Source organism: Schistocerca gregaria, chromosome 2 (assembly GCF_023897955.1).
Source record: "Schistocerca gregaria isolate iqSchGreg1 chromosome 2, iqSchGreg1.2, whole genome shotgun sequence".
Taxonomy (NCBI): Eukaryota; Metazoa; Arthropoda; class Insecta; order Orthoptera; family Acrididae; genus Schistocerca; species Schistocerca gregaria.
Window position 1 is genome coordinate 615936368 of NC_064921.1, and position 8639 is coordinate 615945006.

The window sequence follows — 8639 nt, forward strand, 5'->3', positions numbered from 1 at the left end:
CTCCTCAACAAGAATCCGCCCTGTGGATTAATGTCGAGGTCGGGTGAGCAAGCCAGTCTGTGGATGGTTTTCAAGCCGGTTTTCCATCTACCTCGGCGAATGCGGGCTAGTTCCCCTGATTCCACCTCAGTTGCACTGTGTCGGCGATTGTTGCACAAACGTTGTCTCCACGTACGCTTTCACCATAATTAATCTACCTCTAAAACATTTGGGGTTACACTCGTGTGTTATGAGACGTTCCCGGCGGGGAGGGGGGGGGGGCAGTGGGGGGCCAAACAGCACAATAACCGTGGGTTCGGTGTGGGGCGGCGGTGGGGTGGGTGGACTGCTGTGGTCTGTTGTGAAACACTGAGGGCCACGGCGTGGGACGAAGCCTCTCCATCGTTTCTAGGTCCCCGGTTTAATACACACAATACAACAAAATTACTTGAGTTCCAGACCACCAAATACACTCCTCGAAATGGAAAAAAGAACACATTGACACCGGTGTGTCAGACCCACCATACTTGCTCCGGACACTGCGAGAGGGCTGTACAAGCAATGATCACACGCACGGCACAGCGGACACACCAGGAACCGCGGTGTTGGCCGTCGAATGGCGCTAGCTGCGCAGCATTTGTGCACCGCCGCCGTCAGTGTCAGCCAGTTTGCCGTGGCATGCGGAGCTCCATCGCAGTCTTTAACACTGGTAGCATGCCGCGACAGCGTGGACGTGAACCGTATGTGCAGTTGACGGACTTTGAGCGAGGGCGTATAGTGGGCATGCGGGAGGCCGGGTGGACGTACCGCCGAATTGCTCAACACGTGGGGCATCGATGTTGTCGCCAGTGGTCGGCGGAAGGTGCACGTGCTCGTCGATCTGGGACCGGACCGCAGCGACGCACGGATGCACGCCAAGACCGTAGGATCCTACACAGTGCCGTAGGGGACCGCACCGCCACTTCCCAGCAAATTAGGGACACTGTTGCTCCTGGGGAATCGGCGAGGACCATTCGCAACCGTCTCCATGAAGCTGGGCTACGGTCCCGCACACCGTTAGGCCGTCTTCCGCTCACGCCCCAACATCGTGCAGCCCGCCTACAGTGTCGCGACAGGCGTGAATGGAGGGACGAATGGAGATGTGTCGTCTTCAGCGATGAGAGTCGCTTCTGCCTTGGTGCCAATGATGGTCGTATGCGTGTTTGGCGCCGTGCAGGTGAGCGCCACAATCAGGACTGCATACGACCGAGGCACACAGGGCCAACACCCGGCATCATGGTGTGGGAGAGCGATCTCCTACACTGGCCGTACACCTCTGGTGATCGTCGAGGGGACACTGAATAGTGCACGGTACATCTAAACGGTCATCGAACCCATTGTTCTACCATTCCTAGACCGCAAGGGAACTTGCTGTTCCAACAGGACAATGCACGTCCGCATGTATCCCGTGCCACCCAACGTGCTCTAGAAGGTGTAAGTCAACTACCCTGGCCAGCAAGATCTCCGGATCTGTCCCCCATTGAGCATGTTTGGGACTGGATGAAGCGTCGTCTCACGCGGTCTGCACGTCCAGCACGAACGCTGGTCCAACTGAGGCGCCAGGTGGAAATGGCATGGCAAGCTGTTCCACAGCACTACATCCAGCATCTCTACGATCGTCTCCATGGGAGAATAGCAGCCTGCATTGCTGCGAAAGGTGGATATACACTGTACTAGTGCCGACATTGTGCATGCTCTGTTGCCTGTGTCTATGTGCCTGTGGTTCTGTCAGTGTGATCATGTGATGTATCTGACCCCAGGAATGTGTCAATAAAGTTTCCGCTTCCTGGGACAATGAATTCACGGTGTTCTTATTTCAATTTCCAGGAGTGTATGTCTGGGATTTTGTTGATCGGCAAGCATATTCGACGAGTACTCCAACATGTACTGTTGATGTACGAGTAAATGTCGTGTGACTATGTTGGCTAGAAAATTCCTCTGACCGGGTCGGAAAGGTGATCCCGTCCAGAAATGTGAGGTGGTTTTAAGATAACTCTGCACCTCAGGGTAAAAGCGAGGTGGGGCACCGTCGTACATAAAAATGAACTCATTGGAATCTTCGTGAAGTTGAGGAAACAATCAGTTTTACAGCTAGTCCAGATGTGAAATTTCTGTCACAGAAACATCACCAAACACATCTGCTTTCGGTAAGTCTCTTTCATGTTCGGTGACGACTCCAGGATTTTGTGACTCGCAAATTCGTACATGATGGCGGTTTACTTTACTCGATAAATGAAAAGTCGATTCGTCCGAAAAGATGAACCATTCGAAAAAGTGTCCTCTGCCATATCCTGAAGAACTGAAATGCAAAATTCTTAACTTCTGTAATTGTCTCAGGGACGCAATTGCTGCAGTAATAGCAACTTGTAAGGCTTCATATGTAGGCATGGTTTCAGAACACGACACATCTTTGTTTGAGGAAACTGAAGTTCGTGCCCTGCCCCGCGTGTGGCATCGTGAGAACGTATTTAAGGCACGCTCGACATTTTTATGAGACGTGCGTGGCCGACCACTGCTCTTCCCTTTACATGTACAACCAACTTCGAAGAATTTGTTACACCAGTCATAAATCTGCTTGTGCAGAGGCGCCTTCTTGTTTCTTGCACTTGAATAATGGACTAACTTTGCGTAAATTCCATCACACACACACACACACACACACACACACATAGATTTCTCTTGTAGTGTAATCGCCATGTTGCTACAAACAAGCAATAGCGCAGCTCTGTCAAAACTTTGAACCTTCCTCTATCCAGTTACATGCGAAATGTGTTTGTGTCTTTTACGGTTTGTCTGCAATAAACAACTGAAATCTGTTCTTTGTTCTTGAGTCACTCAGTACTTATTTTACACTGAAGTAAGTAAACAAAGTGTGTTTGAAAATCGGGTTATCACTTCGGTGCGTTACGCGGTTCAATGAGCGATAAATAGATACTCATTTTATTGCTGTCCCTTAGTGTGCTGGTCATACCTCGCAACGAATGTACGGCAATGATTGTGATTAATATTATTGTACCTTTCCAGAGAAACTTGGCTCATCAAACGATACAAGCTTAGAAGAAAAAGAATATGACGAATCTGGAACGCAGCACGCGTTGGCCAGTTGCTCAAACGCCGCTGCTCGAGGGTTGGCTCACTCGTATGTTATTCAGCACGACTGTAGAGCCTCGAAGGACGAACTCTCAAAAAAAAAATTTGAGAGCTGTGCTATAACAGCATTTGTTACATCCAAGTATGTACTAAAACAGCGAAAAACGTAAGAACTACCGTTACTAGCCCTTGTTAGCCACAGGACAGCGAGAATTCTCGGGTGGATTCTTTAAAAAAAATTAACTCTCTTCCGAAACAAAATCTGGATCACTAGTGCTGTGGACAGAAAATTTAGGGCGTGCACGCATCAAGCAGAACTTGTCTGTGTAACATCTGCTGCTGTTGCGTGCACGGAAATCTGCATGTCTGCAAACGCAGCGATTGTACGAGCACTTGCTGTATACCCACGAAACCAACCCTGGTCAGCATATTCCAGGGACGGCCCTCCATCGGGTACCGCACGTTCATAGTCCACTCGGTGCTAATTCTCGCATTTAGGTCGCGAGCTCCATTTGCTGTTCGCTGTTCCATTACGCATCGCCTCACGTAACGAGTTGCGCACTCAATGGCAACCCATCTTCGACACCCACTGAACTCCTCTCTGACGCTTGCTCTGTCACAAACAATCCATTAACAACTGTTAAACATCGTTTACATGGTGTCTGTGTAGATTACTGCTAAGTAAAGTACTTCGGGTACACTTTGGTTTTGGTCCCACGACATACAGTTATTCTTAACTTATAGTTCTATGGACAGACAGAAGTTGTGAGTTTTGACACTTTTGCAAAATTGCACAATTTGTAACTTTCTTTTGCAGGTGAGCTAATGTTGAAATTTCATTCTCAGTACTTCCACAAATTTCGTAGTTTTTCCTGTAACGTGTACACTCAGATGTCGTTACCAGAGATTTGGACTCTTCACACAGTCTGCGAATGGTCCGCCATAGTGTTTGTATTCTAGAACAGCCAAACAGAAAAGCAGTCTGTCGCAAATACAACACCCTCCATGAGACTTTGTGAAACAGTAAAAAGTTATGTGGAGAGAAAATGTCGTAAGCAACACTTTTACCCCAAAAATTCGTAATAGTCACTTACACATAGACACACAGACAAGCAGACACACACACACACACACACACACACACACACACACACACACACACAGAGAGAGAGAGAGAGAGAGAGAGAGAGAGAGAGAGAGAGAGAGAGAGAGCACTTTAATATGTTTATTTAAACAAACTGATGCCAGATGTCACTATTTACTTACTCTAAGACTATTGTTTTCTGTCCCTGTCAAATAAACTACATGAAACTGAACATATGAAACTTTTCCATATATTTTACTTTTTCCTCGATCTTTTTTTTAATACATTTCTCATATATATCTTGCTAAGATGACTTAATAGCATTGGTTTCATGTTGAACGTGGGAATACGCGTTGATTTCTTCAAGGGCGGAGGTACTACTTATGTTCTTACCAAGCCGTAGCAGCAATTACCAATGCTGACTATTAGAAAAATTTTCCAGTTGTCTAACCGAAAATTTTTTCCGATAGTAGCTCCACAGTTTCATTGTTAAACAGTCGCAGAAGGATGATGTGGAGCGAAATTTGAGTCTATCTCATACAGAATTTAATTTTAAATAATTGCGGACCCTAGGTATTCCTGGTTTACGACCAGAGGCGCCGGCTTTTGCAAATCATTATGGGTGCTCTAAATCAGCGTTTACAAATGTTGAAATCAGTCCCTCTTCAAAATTCAGTTTCGGGTATTTCTGAATAAAAAGACTTGATAAAGGTAAACTAATTGTTGTTTATTAAGTACTTTTTCCCCACAATTATTACAAAAAGTAAACGACAGACCACGTAGAACTGTTGTATTTTTTCATATCTTTATGTAATTGCTATTTTTTACTCATAAAGAATGTGTTCCTATGACAGCGGAAGATTTGATGAAAACGTTCACCACAGTGTCATTTTTTGCTTATTGTTTATGGACAGCATGATAGCATTGTCTCTTGCATCTTGGTGTTGCGCAGTTAAGGTTTTTCTAAGAGTGTGGAGAGAACGTTGTGCGGTACGTGTAGAAACTGGTATAGTTAATGCGATATATATCAGTTTTATTACCTGTGACCTCAATTCGCCGACGTGCATATTTGAGGAAAAGTAGCACACTGAAATTTCCGTACTTCCAACAACATAAATTTTAGTTTTACATACATCTAGCATCATATTTCTGTGCAACGTTAATCTTTCTGGATCATAGTCATCCTATTCCTTAAATGTAGTGTTTAAGTCTTGAAAACAAGAAATGTTTATACTTATTTGAAATGAGTAACAGTAGATGAAAGTCAATATCTAAAAATGCTGCCGTAATAATTACGCGTTATGGAAATATCGTAGAGTAGAGCGCCGTCGTCAAGGTTTCGAGAAATCTTTCGAACATTTGCAAGTTCCGGATCTTCGACATCAAATTATTTGGTCAATTCCAAGCAACAGAAAATTTCCTTAGTTCGAAATAAATTCACATAACCTCGGCCACAATTAATAGTGTCCACAGCTTTTTGTAGCTGTAGAGAGGAATTTTGCTAAAGAGGGTTCAGAATTTCGACTGGCTCTAAAATTTTAGTAAGAAGTGTAGTTACAAAGATAAATTCAAAAGAACACATGAAATTTAAGAAACCTGTAGCCTTAGCACTGGTGTCGAATTTTTTGAGCTCTGCTTCCACGGAGAATAGATTTAACAGCCCATAGTTATGAAAAACAGTTTTAAAGAAACTTATTCTACAATACATATGAGGAAAAAAGGCCGAAGAGCTATAGGATGAATATAGCTAACATAATGGGCACGTTGCAGAGACTCAGATATTGCCAGTCGCTTGGGGAACCCCGTACAAAGTTGAACATTTCCTTGCCATTTGAAAGACAGTCTCTCACCCCGGTCTCATTATGCTTTGCCTCTTTGGGCAAAAGGATCGGAGAATGGGCCAAACAGTGAACATGCAAAACTCGCGACTGAGTGTCCTGATTCTAGCTTGTAACCCAGGAAAAGCTCCTGTTATATTTGCCGCTCCGTCAGTAGCAGAACTTCTGCATGACTTGATATCTAGAGAAAAAGAAGTGATAACATGCATTAAAACTGTCAACAGTTATTCAGCTATAGTACATTCAGTCTCACAGAGACGAGAAAATAATGTAATGATTCGATAATTATCATCACTGACACACCGAAAGCAAATTTAAATTGGCACCTATAGGTCCACAATTACTGAATATAGTATTGGGAATATTTTAGAAACTTTATCAAACTATGTAAGACTTCATTAGCCGCTATAGAAGCTACTTCATGTGGAATATCGTACGAAAGACATCTGTACATTGTGGTCTCAAGTTAAGAGGACTAATTGGAGTTATCCTCAGCAACTAACTCTGACAATCCATTTCATCTGTGTGACCCCGGACTTCTGAACCATGAGATAAGACAGTGAAGGCAACATTCTCAACACAGACAATCTTGTAGACGTCATTTCTCGATTCCTACCCTTGGACATTGAACATAGCACATTCACAGCTTCATCAATTGCAGTTCTCCTGCTACAGGAAAAGCGCTCCTTCTTCAGGCCACAAGTTGCCAATAGGGACCACCCGACCGCCGTGTCATCCTCAGCTGAGGATGCGGATAGGACGGCGTGTGGTCAGCACACCGCTCTCACGGTCGTTACGATGGTTTTCTTTGACCGGGGCCGCTGTTATTTGGTCGAGTACCTCCTCAATTGGCACCACGAGGCTGAGTGAACCCCGAAAAATGGCAACAGCGCATGGCGGCCCGGAAGGTCACCCATCCAAGTGCCGGCCACGCCCGACAGTGCTTAACTTCGGTGATCTGACGAGAACCGGTGTATCCACTGCGGCAAGACCGTTGCCTCCTACTACAGCAAGACATATAATAATTCGAGTATTCTTGACGATCAAACCTTTATAACGGTTTGTTCGAAGAAGGAAATAAGATTTTAATGAATGCTTTTACCACACCTTCGTCTTGACGATCAAACTTTTATAACGGTTTGTTCGAAGAAGGAAATAAGATTTTAATGAATGCTTTTACCACACCTTCGTCTTTTTTAGTTCTTTTAGGCCCACTAGACGAACTCATTTCCTTACATACAGAAGAAAACACACTTCTCCTCCTACAACGCCCACTTATATTTGTCTCTATACTGTTTTTCAAAAGAACGACGAATACCAGCATTACCAGTTTTCTTTGTTTCATTCGATGCAGCAGCTGAATCAGTCACCTGTGTATGTCGCGGCCAAATCACATTTTTTCACTGACCAGCGAGCAATGAATTTATCTATCACAAAAACCAACTACAGCAAAGAAATAGGCAAAATAAGTTGTTAACTGTAAATGAATGTAAATTATACTGTGTTACGCAAGGTGGAAAAATGGAAACTAAAACTTACTGCTCCACAGAGAACGGTACTGAGTGAGAGGATATCGACGCACAGCAGGCCGTCTAAATCTCTGCGGCCGTTGCCCGTTCGACGGAACGTTCAAAACCTTTCGTGACATGCGGTGAGATAATAGCACTGAGAACTTGTCAGTTATTTCTGGAGCACTGGCAAGTGCCAGGCTGTGCTTTCATGAGCCAACGAGAGAGCACAACGTCAAAATAGGCATAAATGACAGCTTTTAGTTATTCCCCAATTTTTATGTTGTTTAGCTCTTTTTCATTTTCCTTCTCAATCCTATTTTGGTTCTGAGCACCTCAAAAGATTCGAGTGAGAGTCTTTTTGTGGTGCGGAGGTGCGGGGGAGGGGGGAGGAGGGTGCACGATTACCTAAGCACCCACAGAGTCGGCGCTGATTTCTCCCACGATACGGATTACAATCCTGGTGCACGTGGTAAGCACTCTTACTGACAGTGTTAGCTTGCAGCAGGTATCAGGAAAAGAAACATCTACTTGTCATATAAGCAATGTTTTAGAAATGCAGTCCAAAGGACGGAAGTTCATGGTTCTGTGTTTTGTAGATGACAAAATCATTAGTGGTAGAACACAAACACGGGAAACGTATTGGTAAAGGAGGAGAATGGATGTATACTTTTCAAAGAAACCGCTCTCAATTATCCTTGATCGATTTATGGAGACCACGGAAAATCTAAAGCAGTTGGGTCAGAATGGCGATTTGAGTCCTGCTCCCCTGAATGTCAGTCTTATGAAAGAAAGGCAAGCGATTATGCAAGTTATTTCATATAACTTTCTAAAATAAAATATATTTTGTGAAAGGAATGTTTATTTAAGTACGTAAATGTAAGAAAAGTGGGTTATTGTGCATGGTTAAGAATATACATTATGTGATCAAAAGTATCCGGACACCCCCAAAAACACAAGTTTTTCATATTAAGTGCATTGTGCTTCCACCTACTTCCAGGTACTCCATATCAGCGACCTCAGTAGTCATTAGACATTGTGAATGGGGCGCTCTGCGAAACTCACGGACAGCGAACGCGGTCAGGTGATTGGGTGCCATTT

The 8639-nt window shown here is 44.2% G+C and overlaps 1 pseudogene; it reads right to left on the minus strand.

The window, feature by feature from the left end:
* Positions 1-6911: 6911 nt before the first annotated feature.
* On the minus strand, positions 6912-7029 carry LOC126337321 (5S ribosomal RNA; annotated as a pseudogene).
* Positions 7030-8639: the final 1610 nt, after the last annotated feature.